Source organism: Notothenia rossii (genome assembly GCF_949606895.1).
Source record: "Notothenia rossii genome assembly, chromosome: 1".
Lineage (NCBI taxonomy): Eukaryota > Metazoa > Chordata > Actinopteri > Perciformes > Nototheniidae > Notothenia > Notothenia rossii.
Genome location: NC_136912.1, coordinates 10,634,300 through 10,651,378, shown reverse-complemented (window position 1 = coordinate 10,651,378; position 17,079 = coordinate 10,634,300). Strand labels below are relative to the sequence as shown.

At 39.7% G+C, this 17,079-nt stretch overlaps 1 protein-coding gene across 1 annotated transcript in view; it reads left to right on the top strand.

The window, feature by feature from the left end:
- Positions 1–15,080: 15,080 nt before the first annotated feature.
- The window catches only part of mad1l1 (mitotic arrest deficient 1 like 1), a 77,419-nt gene continuing 75,420 nt past the window's right edge, over positions 15,081–17,079 (top strand). The window contains exon 1 of the mRNA XM_079691312.1: positions 15,081–15,217. The gene's annotated coding sequence lies outside the window, so the exon portion shown is untranslated. The remainder of the gene's footprint in view (positions 15,218–17,079) is intronic.

Sequence of the window (17,079 nt, the reverse complement as noted above, 5' to 3'; positions counted from 1 at the left end):
CATAGAGGAAATTATGAGTTGGACCTTTGGTCAAAGTGAACAGAAGCCGGATTTGGATCTGTGTGTGTGATTAACTGCGTGGTTGATATCAAGAGAGAATAATCAGAAAGGAATGAACACTGATGAAAGAAAAAATAAAACTGTGGGACAGCATTTTAAGGGGGACATTTGCAAGAGATAAAATTCACATTTAGACACGAATTCATGAACTTCTCTCTCCCCTTTACATACACACACACACACACACACACACACACACACACACACACACACACACACACACACACACACACACACACACACACACACACACACACACACACACACACACACACACACACACACACACACACACACACACACACACACACAACCCTCTGCTAATGTTAGAGGCCTTTTATGTGAGATAGGTCGAGCTATCACACAAGGCTTTTTATACTTCTCTGATATTTCTTCCTCTCCGTCTCTTTCATCCTCAAAGACAGGGTGGGATATTTTAAGCAACAAATTAAAAACATGTTTTTGACAATGGAGTAATACCAAAAATATCATATTATGACATTTTGAACTATTTATAGACATATAACTTGAGAAACTATCCTATAGTGTATATTAATAGTATTATTCTAGCCAGGACTCTATGCTAGTAATCCCTCTTGTATTTGCAAATATTAATATTACCTACCAGAAAATAAACCACACTTTGAATACTTACTTGGTCCTATTCCAAACTATCTTAACTAGCATTATGGGCTAATAATCCTGATGGTGGCACCAGAGCAAGCCTTTACATTAAATCTCAAAATAATGACTTACCTGCTCTCACAATACTTGTTCTCAATGTGCTCATATTGCCTGTGCTGCAGCACCACTTTTCACCCTCTGTCTGAAACCAGAGCCCAGTCTGCTCTGATTGGTTAGCTGGCCAGCTCTGTTGTGATTGGTCGACCACTTAGAGATGTCCCGCCCCTTATCACGTCGGTGTGTTGGAGCGCTAGCCAAATTAAACTCGAATTAAACACCATGTTACAGAAATAAACAACAGAGAGAAACTCCCCTGCAGGAACTTTGGGATTTAAGCTTTTTCAGAACATTTAAATGTACAACAACCTATATATCATACTACAGGAAATAGTATAATAATAAAACCCAGAAAAGCATATTATATTACGGCATCTTTAGAAAAATACAAAATGTCTGATGAAATTATTTCTTAGCTTCAAAATGTCGATTTTGACAATATTTGTAATTCTATCCACATGTAAATATCAGTCAATGTAGAGGACCATTTCCCTCTTAAGAAGCAATCTATCTTTGTAAAAATAAATAACAGGAACATATTTGTTGTTTATGTACAGAAACATTCATGCATTCTAGCTGTTTTGATAAATGACTGTTTGACACTATTTTTACATTTTCATTTACATACACCCTTGGGCATTGCCTGAGTCATTGTGTGAAGCCATTTTTCACTTGACAGGTAGCTGAATAAGATCAGCGCTTGCCCTTTGGTTTTTTAAGTTTGTGAGCTTGAGCCCTGATTTATGCAGAATAAAAAACATGCTCAATACTACTCAGTGTGTGCTGTGTGTGAGTGACTGCATGATTACGAAGGTTCCTTTAATTGAAGAAGTTTGAATCCTTTTGCCACAGAAAGTTTGGCGTATTGACCCAACTGTACATCTCATTTGTCTTCTGCCTCTTTCTATTTTTTATCTTTGTCCTCCTCACTGCTGCACAGTATCTATAATTTGTTTTGCTTTGACTCAGATTGACTTTATATTTTTCCAGTGTATCGCCTAATGAGAAAACAGTGAAGCAAAAAGCATCACAAATTGCACCTTAATGGGTAGCATCGGGCCATTGTCGTCCATAATGTGCAGTCATATTGAGATTCACTGATAGGTGATCATTAATTGTCATCAGGCATGACTGCTCTGTGTACCTTCGTGACACTGGAGGTGGAGAAAGAAGGAGAAATGCACTTAAACTAATGAATAAAGTAACACAGATAAGACATTAAACATCAACAAAACTAAAGCATTTTAAAATAATATGTTCTTACTTTGACGTTTATAGAGCCGTGGTTCATGCTTGAACCAAACCAGGAACCTTTTTACTATCTTTATTTGTACAGGGACAAGTATTTAAAGGATGAATATGAAAGGCATACTTAATAATCAGAACTGGGGATGTAGGAAAATATGAATACACTATGTAATATAATGTTTTGTCATACTGTATATGTAATGTCTGTGTACATTTTAACTTTGTTTGTTTACCTAAATAATCCTTTAGGCACCTCCTCATATGTTCTTACTGATAAGCAGATGTTAAATTATTCCCTCAGATTGCGCAGAATGTAGTGTTCTGATGTTGCATGTAGCATGGACTGCAAATGCTTGTCCCAGTGTTATGATTGCATTGAAGAAATTACTTTTTGACTTATAGGGGTGTCTGTTTTATACTATGAACGTTACAAGCAATGAGCTCAGAGTATCGTAATGTATCGCAACACATTGAATCGTAAAGCCTTGTATCACAAAACATATTTTATCCCCAGATAGGGTAGTGTTGGTCTAATGTAATGTAATTCTTGGCATTACACACAATCACACATGTCAATCTGGAGGAGGCAATATGAGGACACTAGGATACTTTTGGGAACCGTGAAAGTTTGTACACAATTTTGTGGCTGTGGAGAAGAAAGAAACGTACAATCCTTGAAGAGAGTCTTCCACTGAACCGCTCCACACTCCCCTGTGCTTGAGTGGGCTGATGATAAATGAAAACACTGTAGGGCGGTACATTACTCAGGAGTAAAGCCACACACACACACACACACACACACACACACACACACACACACACACACACACACACACACACACACACACACACACACACACACACACACACACACACACACACACACACACACACACACACACGATCCACATTCACACACACCTTTACAAGAGCTAGATAATAGTCTTTTGTTTTAAAGAACAGAGCGTGCTGAGACTTTGAGTGGTGACAAAGATAAGAACAATTTGAGTCCAGGCTGCAAGACACACTGGCGATTTAACGTGAATCTCAAACACAGCCACAGAAAACGTTTGCAGATATGTAACTGTACAATAATAATTGCCAAACGTCATTACAAAGGTGAATTTGATATGAGGCAATTGTCCTTTGTTTTCTATGAACCACGCATCGCAGTAATCATGTTAGAAAATGCATAGGTGATAGTGATATCCCTGCAGTTATGGTCGTGACCTATCAAGAAATAAAATCCTAAGCCTTCTTTGCCCAAGACTGTTACAAGACTGAGTAAAACCACACCCTAAACCAAAACTGAGTAGATTAAAGGCTGGTTTCCAGAGCAAGATTGTTTCACCAGTTTCAATGCAATTGTTTAATCAAATCAAACCAAATCAAGTTTTATTTATATAACACATTTTTTAAATGATTTTTGGTCGAACCAAAGTGCTGTAGCCTACATACAATAAAAACACTTTACAATAAATACAACAGCACAAATAAAAAATCACACAGAGGGAAATGTCAGGAGTCGTGCTCCGCTCAGACCAGAAGGCCGGAGAGAAGAAGTGAGTTTTAAGTGTAGATTTAAAAACCCCTAGAGTCTGGGACGACCTCACATGGAGGGGGTTTATATCTTTGTCTACTTGTTGTAAAATTATAGACACGCAATGTTGTCTTGGAACACGGTAAAACAAAGCATTTTAATAAATGTAAAGACCCGGTGAGCGTAGTGGAGCATTTACTAGAATTAAAGCCTGATATTTTCTTCAGAAGCTGGAGGAGACCAAAAGCAGCTGGAAGAAGAGTTAATTTTAGACACAAAAATCCAAATAAGTGCTAATGTTGCTCAGTGTGTGCCGGATGTGTAAGTTTGAAGCAGGTGAACACATTTTAATTTCACGGTAAAAGGATTTCAGAGGACTCAATGGCTCGAGTGTGTATTTGAGGATGAAACAGATATTCATTTTTAATATAACATATAAGAGTTCGTTTTTAACCTCCAAACTTCACCTGTCTTTTCTTCCCTTCCCCCTGGCCTAATTTGAAACAGTGATTAATTGCCGTCGCTGGAGGCACTTAATGTAAGTAGGAAGACAGATTTTTCTTTTGTTTAACCATAAATTACATAGCTGATGGTTCACTGATGGATTAACTACCCTGCTGTCTGTATGTCATCCCAAAAAGAATAGTGATCATAAAAAAAACAATATTGACGTACGTTGGAAGAATAATAATGACCTTAATATCTCTGATTGATTTACTCCTCTTCTTTCTATGTGTTATTTATACCATTTTCATCCTTTTCAGACAAAATCAGCCACCCACATATTGATTCATATAAAATGAATTGTGGAAACAGCTGCTGGATCCTTGTATTTTACAGTAATGTGCTTTCAATTAAAGATAGTCTGTGAACCAGTGGCATCATTAGTCATTCATTAAGGCTTGTTTCATTGCCTCTGTTAAACACTGTAACCACAGCAGCTGTCGGATACATTAGAGAAAAGCTGTGCTCACCAACATGGGAAATGTCATTACAAAGGCAACTGTTGTGTTGAATATCCTCATCTTCCAGGAGGAGGAGGGCAGAGATAATCAATAGGACAGAGGGGTTGAGTTATGAACTGACAAGGAGAATCCTTCACTTAGAAGTTGCTCCCTCCAACATTTTCCCACTCCTCGTTCCTGCTGTGAGACTCTGATCTGAATGTCGGCCTCCATCTGACTTGCACCCGAGAAATCCCATCAAAATTATCAGATCTGCGAAGGTCGAGGTGGAAAGAATCGTTTTCTAGAAAGTGTCACGCAGATTACAAATAACAGAGGAAGACATTTTTAAGGCTTCATTGATCACAAAGGATGGTCCTCCCAAGTCTGGGATTTACAGGAAGTGCAGTTACATCATTATTTGATGAATGGCAATGCAAGGTGAGTTTACTGATTTAAAACATTTCAACAATTGAAAATGCTTTAAACTGTACATCATTTTAACTTCAAATCTGGATACAAGGCACATAGATATATATTAATATTTATATAGCTTTTAAAAGTTTCTCTATAATGCTTTATAATAGTTTTAAAATAGCTTTATATTTGCTACTTTTCTACAACTGAATTCCTCTTATTTTGTTCATTAATGCACCATTATACACCAAAGTGAATTCCATGTATGTGAAAACTTACTTGGAAATAAACATGTTTCTGATTCTGACCGAAAACTGTTAAAGGTCCCATGACATTTCTACTGATCATAATTCCATTGTTGAGGTCTACTAGAATAGATGTATATTGGGCAATTTTCCAAAATCGCATTGGTTTCTCATACAGCATCTCTGTATAGTATGTGTATTCACTCTCTGTCCTACACGGCTTGTTGGAGCTCCTGCCCCCCCCTCCCTGTGAGCCCAGTGGCCGTCTGCGAGACAGCGAGACACAGCGAGACCCAGCCCCAAACACACACTCACCCGCAGCCTGGCTGGGAGTTTGTGTGAGTGCCCAGGCTGAGTTCCGCGGTGTCTCGGTGTCTCGCTGTCTCGCCAACCCCACACCAGTGAGCCGGCTCACACTGTCCCGCTCCTCGCAGCAGCGAGCCTCGCAACGTCCCGCCGAGTGTGTGTGTGTGTGAGGAAGTCCGCGGATTGGTCCAAACGTAACGGCTCCGCGGACGTAACGTAACGGCTCCGCAGATTGGTCCAAATGGATTTATCTGCGGAGCCGTTACGTTACGTTACGTCACTATACCCGAAATACGTCACTATACCCAAGAAGTAAACAATGGAAAAAGAGAAATGTCCAACGAGGCGTTCTGGGGCAGCATAGACAGGTATTTTCTGTGTTAGAGTTTTACTCGCTACAGGGTGTATTTTGAGGGTTTGTGACTCTGCAGACCATTTACATGCAGAAAAACCTTCATAACACACAAGGGAGTAAAGTACAAGGGGTAATAACCAGAAAAGCATGACATGGGACCTTTAAAGCATTTGAACAGAGTGTAGCAGAAACACGTTATAAACTTTCTTGATAGTAGTTAATAGTAATTAAAAAGCCAAGAAAATACAAATAAAAACAAGGTCTATCGACTACGACAGGTGTTAAATACCAAAAAGTAATGAGCAGTTATTTTGACAGTAAGAAAAGCTATCTGCTGCAAGATGAGAAGAACGTGATCAAAAAGGGAGGAGAGGGGCACATATGGCGTATCAATGAAGTACATCTTGCAGTAAAATGCTTCTTAAGTACCTCATTATGGTCTTACCCACTTTTATGGTAATACTGAAATATCAGTTTGATGCTTAGACAGTCTATTACATTCTATGTCTATGTGCTCGACCAGTATAAGTGTTTTTTACAACAGCTGAATGATACAGATAATCTTGTCTCCAGAAGCAGCAACTGAAACTGCTGTTAGCTCCTCTGTTGCAGATAAGCACTTCGATAACTTTGTATGTGATACCACCGTCCTCCTCACCACTGCATGAACAAACACCAGCCTGTGATGAGGAATACCTGTGATACTAGAAGGAAAAGAAGGTGATATCCTGTATAAAGTAAAGGTCATGAATAGACAATGATCTGCTGTGAGTATGTGAAATGTGTCCAGGTATTGAGTTTACTTATGCGTGCTGTATGTGTTTATATATGAAGCTTTCTTCCAGGAAATAACACCACACAAAACCTTAAGCCCTATAGACGTGTGGTGTTTTAAAGCAGGATTTGTCAGTCTGATCCAAACTAAAAAGAGTTATTGTTATTAGTGGGGAGATGTGTAACAATATTTTTTGTCTATTGTGTTTTAATCAAAACTTGAAGTATGCATAAACTGCTTCTCATCAGCATCCTGCAGACAGTGAGTGAAAGGCTGAAAATTAACATGTTTGCATACTTGATTGCAACATGGCTCCTAGAATGTATTCTTCAGTTTTCAATATTTTGAATTCAGATGCCCACTGTCACAAGTAAAGACCCTTGGAAATGTTGCTTCAGTATTAACACACTGAAGATAGAGACACAAATTATACATTATATAGATAATGTATTGTTAGATATCTGTCATATGGCAAAACTATGAGCTTGTGTTTTACATTTGTTGACAGTAGTCATATGCATTTTTAAAGGGCCCTATTGTGCTTTTTGGGGTTTTCCCTTTTCTGTAGTGTGTTATGAAGGTTTGTGTAAATTCGAAATGTTCTGCAAAGGCTAATCCCTGTTCCCTCAGTTTCTCTCCCATACTCTCCCCTCCTTCCTGAAACGCCTCCATTGGTCTCCTTTGTTTACTTTGTAACATAGTGACATCACTGTAACAATCATGCTTCTATTGGCTTGCGCATCAACATATTGTACGTAGGTTAAGAGAAGGGACATCTCTAAGCTGCTGACTTATCACAACAGAGCCGGCCAGCTGACATTGCAGACTGGGCTATGGTTTCAGACAGAGGGTGAAAAGAGGTCAGTATGAGGAAAATAAAGACTTTTTTGAACATTAAAGCCAGTGGCACAGTAGATAAACATATACAATAATCCTCTTCCTGCTGAATAAATAGATCAACATGGTTATAAGTAAACATAAGAATAAGGCAATTGGATAGCTACCCCATTAAGACTGCTAACCTTAAATATTTTTGTTAACCTAGGGCACATGTGTCAAACTCAAGGCCCGGGGGCCAAATCAGGCCCTTGGTGGATTTAATTTCGGCCCGCAGGATAATTTTTAATTACTATTAGATCTGGCCCGCCGGTATATTGCACGCACCACCTTCACTCCATCCTGAGGGTTTCCTCCGCTCAGAGCCTGAGCCCAAACATTGATGAACTTGCACCCAAGATGAGATGCCAAGTATCTGCTTGAACTAGCATCACAGAGCAGCACACTGAGTTTACATGGATGTTTCCTTCTGCACTTTCTTTCTTGAGACAACAGGGCATGTTTGGTTTGTTCTTTGAGGGAAATAGTTTTTTTGAAGCTGCTGTTGGCCTGTGGAAAAATGTAATCATAAGAAATGACTCTGGATCAGCTGCAAATAGAGCCATAAGAAATGAATGCAACTGATTATTTAATGTTTAATGTTGTTTTTAAGGGCAATGATTTAAGCTTTGTTAGTTCCAGGTTTAATATGTGCAATAAGTTCATTTCAATAAGTTTTGCAATAAACATTGAACCAGTCCGGCCCTCGACTAGTACAATTTCTTTTATTTTGGCCCACTGTGTATTTGAGTTTGACACCCCTGACCTAGGGTATTGATGGTGACATCATCAATTATTGACTCTGTTATATTGGCATTCGTATCAGCCCTTCAAATCCAATATGAGTGGGACTGCAGTGAGCACACACTGCATACACAACACACATCACACCATATGGAATACGTTATTGTATCTGCTTATCAGACTCTTGGTTGCAGCTGTTTTACCACATCTTGCTCTTATTTCGAACCACATCTCTCCTCCCCTTTCCTGTCTCCTCTCCCCTTATCCCCCTTCTCCCTTTTCATCCCACCTTTTGATACCACCCTCACGCCTCCTCCCGCTCCACCCTTTCATAATCTTATCCTCCGCGTCAATGCTCCTTCCCACTGTAAGGATAAAACGCATCTGTGGGATTTGGTTGTGTTCCAGCTGATGGCTTGCATAAGACACACTCCAACACAATACACCAACACACATTATACTTTCATAACACGCCAATGGACTGCTGTTGGGAAGACTATTTATCTTAAAAGAGATGAGTGACTGTTCATGGACATATAAATTATGCAGATCATCATATCATATTTTATACTCTATGAAACTAACTGTGTGTTACATATGACTTGTATATTTAGGCCTGGTGCAGGAGGTAAACATATTTTTGTGATGTGTTCTGCAGTGACAATATTGCTGTTCTCCGGGGGGGGGATGCCCCGCGGACTCGAGATATGTTTTGGATGATCTAAAATCCCAGAGTGGAAAAATCCGAAAATTATGTGACACACACTTCCCCTCCCTGTGTTGCCTGCTTCACTGAGTTGCTCATTTTAATAATTAGTAAGTGCAATGTATTTTTAATTTCTTCTCGGATTGTGGTTCCTTTATGCATCATTGCTTCCCTCTTTCTCTCTGTATGTCTCTGTGTGTGTCTCTCTCTCTCTCTCTCTCTCTCTGTGTATGTGTGTGTGTGTGTGTGTGTGTGTGTGTGTGTGTGTGTGTGTGTGTGTGTGTGTGTGTGTGTATGAGCATGCACGTCACCCATAAACTAATATCGCTGAAGTATTCCCTCAGGCTCGAGAACAGGGAATCAGCTATTGACTCTCTTCTCCTTCATTAGAAGAATGACAAATCACTATTTCATTGATTCCTCTCTTTAACCTTTGCCTCACTTGATCTCTAACATTGTTCTCTGTCCTTCTCTGCGCTTATTTCTTCAATCTCCGCCTTTTCTTCCTCCCATTTCTGCCTTCCTTATTTTCCCTCCATCCCGACGTTCCACTTTATGGACCCATCAGGACTGCTATTCCCATTTCTCTTTCCAGACCTTCTGCTTCCTCCGTATCCTTTTTTTTCTCTCCTAATTTGCCATTTCACTCCTCTCTCTTCGACTCAGAGATTTACAGTTTCAATAGTTAGGGAGGCCACACATTGCATGACCTTACAGTGACGTCTTGTTCTGTCTACTACAGCACAATGATTTCGTGACTCAAGAACACAAAAAGTAATTTAAAAGGTGAAGCCAAGCTGTTATCAACAACAAGCAATGAATATGACTTCGGTCTGGAAATAAATAAATACAACTCAAATCTAGTGAAGCAATGAAGATAAATTGTAAACAGTTTGCTGTGTTTCCTGTGTCTTTGACATTGGTCCATTACAGTGGGAAGACGCAATTCTAAACACCTCAAAGTAAATAACTCATTTCCGGCCAAAAATGCTCTTATATTCAATAAGAAAACATGAAACAAAAGCCAAGCATATTTCAATCAAACAACACAACTTAAATGTGACACGGTTTAACCTTAATTTGTCTGTTATTCTATGCCATTTGTTGATCCTTTTCATAGTATGTGCCAAATACGGCAAACAAGAATTCCAAAATTTGAAAAGAGATTATAAAAACCTGCTACACTTATTTGTGAGATGAAACACGTCATCTGCAGGAATAAGGTTAATCCAATGTGTCTGTCACTTTGAAATGATTTCTGATAATCCATAAGCAATAAACTGCTTTTCCTTTTCCAGATGTCAGAGCGAGAGATAGGTTCGCTCTCATGCAAAACTGCGTACACATAGCTCTCATTTCTCAATGGTAACGTGTATGTGGAAATTCCCCTTCTATTCTATTGGCTCTAACGGTCAAAAAGAGATGTCAATCACCAAAATCGACCAATGGGTTCCAGAGAAACGGTTAAAACGGCCATTTCCACCCGAATCACCTCAGAGGTGGAGGTTTTTTTGCTAAACCTCTCTAAAAAGGTAAAATGTCACTTGTTTTGCATCAATCTTGATACAGGGTACTTATTATATGTTGTACTTTGGATTCCTAAAGCTTTTAGTCTACCTTAACATCATCAAGGGTAGTTTTCACTATAAGTAAAAAAGAATTTTTGGAAGGACACTATCATTTACAGTTTTTTACTATGTTCAATCTGAATTTTCTTTAAAATAAAAAACATCTATATTGATTTTGACTTTTCAACATCCAACTCACAGGTTTATCATTACTTTTAGAAAAAATATTATTAATTTTCCCCTAGAAGTGTAGTTATGGTCATTTGTTCTGGAAACGTCCTTTTCGAGCCTGAGACCTGAACAATAGGCTCAGGGCTTAACAGGTTAAGTGTTGTGAATAGATGTTTCCTTTTTGTTTAACACAGATTTAATAGTCTAGTGTGTTGTGTTTTTATATGAGAACTGTTATGAAAAGGTGTGAAAAATGTGTGAAAACAATGAGAAAGTGTGAATTTGCAAGAGAATAATTATGCTGTGCTAAGAAGGTGATGAGGAACATCAAATGAATCCCAGCTTCACAAGCATGTCTAGCAATTAAAGAAAAACTGTCATTGTGTTTGATTTCTTTACTTAAACACCTCAGATAACAAATTGATCCAACAAGCTTTTTAAAGGCTAATTTACTTACTTACTTGTTTGCCTGTCCTTGTTTATCTACCCTCCCTCATATTGTAAAGCGTCTTTGAGTTGTGAAAAGTGCTATATAAATAAAATGCATTATTATTATTATTAATTGCATTTACATTTGACCATTGTGAACTAAATTGACGACATGGATAAATTGAATTTACAAAAAGCCAAGGTAAGAAAATATAAAACCCTGACATAATATAGATTTATAGAGATGATATGTCAGCTGCCAAACCTCTCTACAGTTGACATGACACGGCAGTATTGATATTTGTGTTGATGTTTACATGCTGTGAGCCAACGAATGCAGATGACTCTTCGTGAGCTACATTCAAAAATTGTTCACAACAGATGGCAATGAAGGGCACATCTGCAGGCACTTCTGCTGATTTAGTGTTAGTGTGTGTGTGTGTGTGTGTGTGTGTGTGTGTGTGTGTGTGTGTGTGTGTGTGTGTGTGTGTGTGTGTGTGTGTGTGTTTGTGTAAATGCATCTGAATATGTTGGTTTTTTTGTATGTATCTACGTCATCTTGGAGATAAGGCTGCTTTGAGGCCGACCTCAGGAGGGCGAGGACAGGTGGAGGCGGAAAGGAGGATGACAGAATACCAGAGAGAGGCAGAGCGACAGACTGTGACAGATAAAGAAGGACAGCAGGCAAAAAAAAAAAAGTTAGCCTCTAAGTGAAGGAGATATGGGGTCCATGAAAAGAAGACATGAGAGGCGAGGCAGGGGTTGTAAGGACAGCCGACCGAAACGGATACTCTTGGGGATGAAAAGACGAGAAAGGAAGAGACAGAGAGAACAGGAGCCCGTTATGTCACTCTGAAGAGGACACGTCTTCTGTCTGACCTTTTCAGACAAATTAACACCCCTCCATCCTCCCTCCTTTAGAGACCTTTAAAATAAGTGTCCTCTGTGGCTCCCCCTAGCTTTTCGTTTGGTTTGTCCAGCTCTTGTGTTTTAGAAATATTTGTGAGGAAGGGCTTTGGCTCGGACCTCTTGACCCCCTGCCCTCCCTTAATATTACTTTGTAAAGCTCCTACACTAAAAAATCTGACATTTTGACTTTAATTAATTGAAATTACACATAATTGTTTTTAGGTTAGTTGAAAACAATAATTTAAATACTAAATCAAAAATATTAGGTTCAACTTAAAGGAGACCTATCATGCTATATTTGAATAATATATTGTAGGGCCATACCTATATAAGGTATATTTATACGTTTGTTTTTCAAAATACCAAACAGATCATGCATTTTAGCCATGCCTCATTTTGCTCTATTTTGCTCTCCTCCACCATGTCTTTGCATGCTGCAGCTGACCACGCCCCCCTGCAAAGGAGGGGGCCGAGTTACGAGCGTCATGTTACCATGCTGTTACCATGCCACGGCAACCTCTCATTCCACTGATTGGTGGAGAGTTGGCCATATAGGCGGAGCTCCTCGTCACTGATGTCAGACTATTTTCAAATCTGTATCAGTCTGTATCAGATCCTTTAAAGTCCCGTTTTTAGAGATTTGGGTTTGGAGGAAAAGAGAGACGGTTGTGTTTTCTGACGCTTGGTGAGTTCCCTGACACACCGGGGACACATGTTCATGTATAAAAGACGTACAAAAGTGCATTTTGCACTGATACTGCACTGTTTTAAATTAGCCCCTCATCTAATGTCTCCAAGCGTCTTTAGTTCTTCCAGTTGTCACGCGTGGAGGCGTAAATGACTTCGGTTTTTTCTCTCAGTGTGCAACAATATTTAGTATTCATCTTACAGGTGAGTCCTTGGTCTTTTCTAAGCCCTTTCCCTCCCCATGTTTACATTTTGTGTGTCATTTTGAAGAGGACACGCCTTCTGTCTGAGCTTTTCAGACAAATTAAGACCCCTCATCACCCCTCCGTTTGAGATCTCCCCCAACCTTTAAAGAAAATGTCCTCTGTGGCTCCCCTTAGCTTGTATTTGGGGTTGTTCAGCCCTTTTGTTATATAATTATTGCTGAGGAAGGACATTGGCCCTGACCTCTTGACCTGCTGCTGTCCACTGGGAACTTTTACTTTTACTATATAAAGCTCCTATACTGTTGCTTCAAACTGTTTAAAATGTGCCCCTCATCTAATGCCTCCCAGCGTTGACAGTTCTTCCAGTTGTCACACACCCATAGTGGCGTGACTATAATGAATTCTGTGTACTTTATGTTTTTCTCTCTGGTTGCAACACTATTTAGTATTCATCTTACAGGTTGGTCTTTTCCGAGCCCTTTCCATCTCCATGTTTACAGTACTCCGCTGAGCCTGCAGATCCTTCGATCATCAGAAGACATTAATGTATGCGAGGTATAACAGGAATACTTTGGCCCATTGCCTCAGAGCACAGCACTTGTTACAGAACTAGAGTTGCTCCTCGGGGCAGCGCTCTGACTGTCAAATGCAGAGGGCGAATTTCCCCGTGGGAGTCAATTAAGTATTTATGCACAACTGGATGCATAATAATCAGAGTCATTGTTGGTTGCAAGGGTTGTAACACTGGCTGCGTGTATAGTTTGTTGTTTACAAAGATACAAATAAACATGAATTGAAATGCTTATTACAATAACATTGGGGGGCAAATGGATTTATTTCACGCCACCGGTAGCAGTCAGCCCATACTGTTTGCCATCAGTGCCACACATGGGCATTATGTCATTGCTAAATTAATGCCATAAGTGCCTGATTATTCTGCTATGCGTGTACATTATATCCATATCCACTTGTCTACACTCATACACACAGAGTAGCATGTGTATTTTCATGATAAAAAGCTAATCCAAGTTTGCTCTTGAACAGTTCCCTCATCATGCTGTGGCAAATGCTGACTGATGAATATAGCACTGCTGCTCTCTGTGGGACAAACTATGCAATTACATGTTCTATTATAGAATAGAATAGAATCGGAGGGATGAAACCCTCTTTAATGGTCACACATGCAGAGCACACAGCACACACAGTGACATTTGGCCTCTGCATTTAACCCATCCTACCAGGAGTCTAGGAGCAGCAGTGGGCAGCTATTGTACAGCGCCCGGGGAGCAATGGGAGTGGGGGGGAGGGGGGGGGGAAGGGGTTGTCCGGTGCCTTGCTCAAGGGCACCACGGCAGGGCCCAGGAGGTGAACTGGGACCTCTCCAATTAGCAGTCCACACTCCATATTTAGGTCTGTTCGGGGACTTAAACCGGCGACCCTACGGCTCAAAGTCCAAGCCCAAGGAAGTCACACATTCAACTACAAACAGGAGCCAGACTGATATAAAAGCTATGAAAATAGAACACTATTATACCAGTGTTTTCCTGTATTATTTTAGACTTTTCATTAAAGCTGTCAGTTGATGGTGTTGTTGTGGATCCATTTTGCTTTGATTTACTGATATGTTAACTATACATGCAAATCACACGTTTGCCTCATGGGGCTTTAATATCTGTACAGGATAACACACTCCTGTTTCAACCCACAATTCAGGAAAAACTCTCAAAACAAATCCCATTTTTCCAGGACTTACAGACATGTAATCGGCTTCACCACAATACAATGTACACAATATAAATGACATTCAGAATAATAACACGTTAAAGTTGAAGATAAATCAAAAAGAAGAATTTAGGAGGATTAGACTTCCTCATAGCAATTTCTGACTCCACCTGTCTGATGTGGATTCATTATGCTACTGTAATGTCCTGCGTCCTAATAAAATGGCATAAAAGCTGCCATAACGGCTGCCATTTTACTGTCTGTGGTCTAAAATGCCCACTTACATTTACCTGAATTAATTGTAATCTTCCTTTGGGGTAGTAACTTGTGTTAAGATCAAAGACTGTATGTTAAGATGTATACAACTGTACTGTACAGTGCTGTTGATCCTCCTATAAGAAGAGACGAGACTATCGCGATACGTCATTAAGTCTCGCGTTAGTACACACATCTCATTCGAGACAAACTGGAGGGATTTCTGAGTCTGCAGTGTGTGTAGCTAACAGCTAACAGAGAAACATAATTTATCTACTTATCTACGGATTTACGGATTCTCTTCATCTGTAAGGTAAGGACACATGCTTCTGAGCAATAGGTAATAACAACGTAAATGCTAATAGTTCCTTTAACGGTGTTAGCATGTTAGCAACTTCTGAATTGCTGTAGAAACTTCACTCACTTTAAATGTAACGTTAGCTACCTAGCATTACAGGAGCTAAAACAACAAACAACTAAACACAAAGATAGCAACGCACAATTGCCATGACAACTTTAATATTTTGAATGCACATTTGTTTTTATTTGTAGCTACTAGCTTAGCTTGGATAACTTGTAGTTGTTGTTTGTGATAGTGAGCAAAAGCCAGTTACAATTAACGTTATATAACTATATTCTATTTAACATAGATTTGACTATTGTTGCCGTCTTTATGGCACTAATTAAACGAACACACAGAAAGCTAGGGGATATGTAAGGCATATACAGGACTGTCTCAGAAAATTAGAATATTGTGATAAAGTTCTTTATTTTCTGTAATGCAATTTAAAAAAAAAAAAAAAAAAAATGTCATACATTCTGGATTCATTACAAATCAACTGAAATATTGCAAGCCTTTTATTATTTTAATATTGCTGATTATGGCATACAGCTTAAGAAAACTCAAATATCCTATCTCTAAATATTAGAATATCATGAAAAAGTATACTAGTAGGGTGTTCAACGAATCACTTGAATCGTCTAATTAACTCGAAACACCTGCAAGGGTTTCCTGAGCCTTGAAAAACACTCAGCTTGGTTCAGTAAACTAAATCACAAGTATGGGGAAGACTGCTGATCTGACTGCTGTCCAGAGGACCGTCATTGACACCCTCCATCAGGAGGGTAAGACACAAAAAGAAATTTCTCAAAGAGCAAGCTGTTCACAGAGTGCAGTTTCAAAGCACATCCACAAAAAGTCTGTTGGAAGGGGGAAATGTGGCAGGAAACGCTGCACAACCAAGAGAGATGACCGCAGCCTTAACAGCATTGTGAAGAAGAGTCGCTTCCAGAATTTGGGGGAGCTTCAAAGACAGTGGACTGAAGCTGGAGTCCAGGTATCAAAAGTCACTGTTCACAGACGTGTCCGGGAAATGGGCTACAATAGCCGTATTCCCATGGTCAAGCCACTTCTGAACTCAAGACAACGGAAGAGGCGTCTGACTTGGGCTAAGGAAAAGAAGCACTGCACAGTTGCACAGTGGTCCAAAGTCCTCTTTTCAGACGAAAGCAAGTTTTGTATTTCATTTGGAAGTCAAGGCGCCAGAGTCTGGAGAAAGGCTGGAGAGGAGCAAAATCCAAGTTGCTTGAAATCCAGTGTGAAGTTCCCACAGTCAGCGATGGTTTGGGGAGCCATGTCAGCTGCTGGTGTTGGTCCACTGTGTTTCATCAAGCCCAGAGTAAATGCAGCTGTGTACCAAGAGATTTTAGAGCACTACATGCTTCCGTCTGCTGAAAAGCTCTATGGAGATGAGGAATTCATTTTCCAGCATGATCTGGCACCTGCCCACAGTGCCAAAACCACCAGTAACTGGTGTACTGACCATGGCATTACTGTCCTCGATTGTCCTGCAAATTCCCCTGACCTGAACCCCATAGAGAATATGTGGGGTATTGTGAAGAAGAAGCTGAAAGACACCAGACCCAACAATGCTAATGAGCTAAAGGCCGCTATTGAAGCATCCTGGGCATCCATAACACCTCAGCAATGCCACAGGCTGATTGCCTCCATGCCACGCCGCATTGATGCAGTAATCCGTGCAAAAGGATTCCCAACCAAGTACTGAGTGCATTAATGGACATTTTCAAATGTTTGATTGTGTTTTGCTGTTATAAATCTTTTTTTTTACTTGGTCTGAGGAACTATTCTAATTTTTTGAGATAGGATTTTTGAGT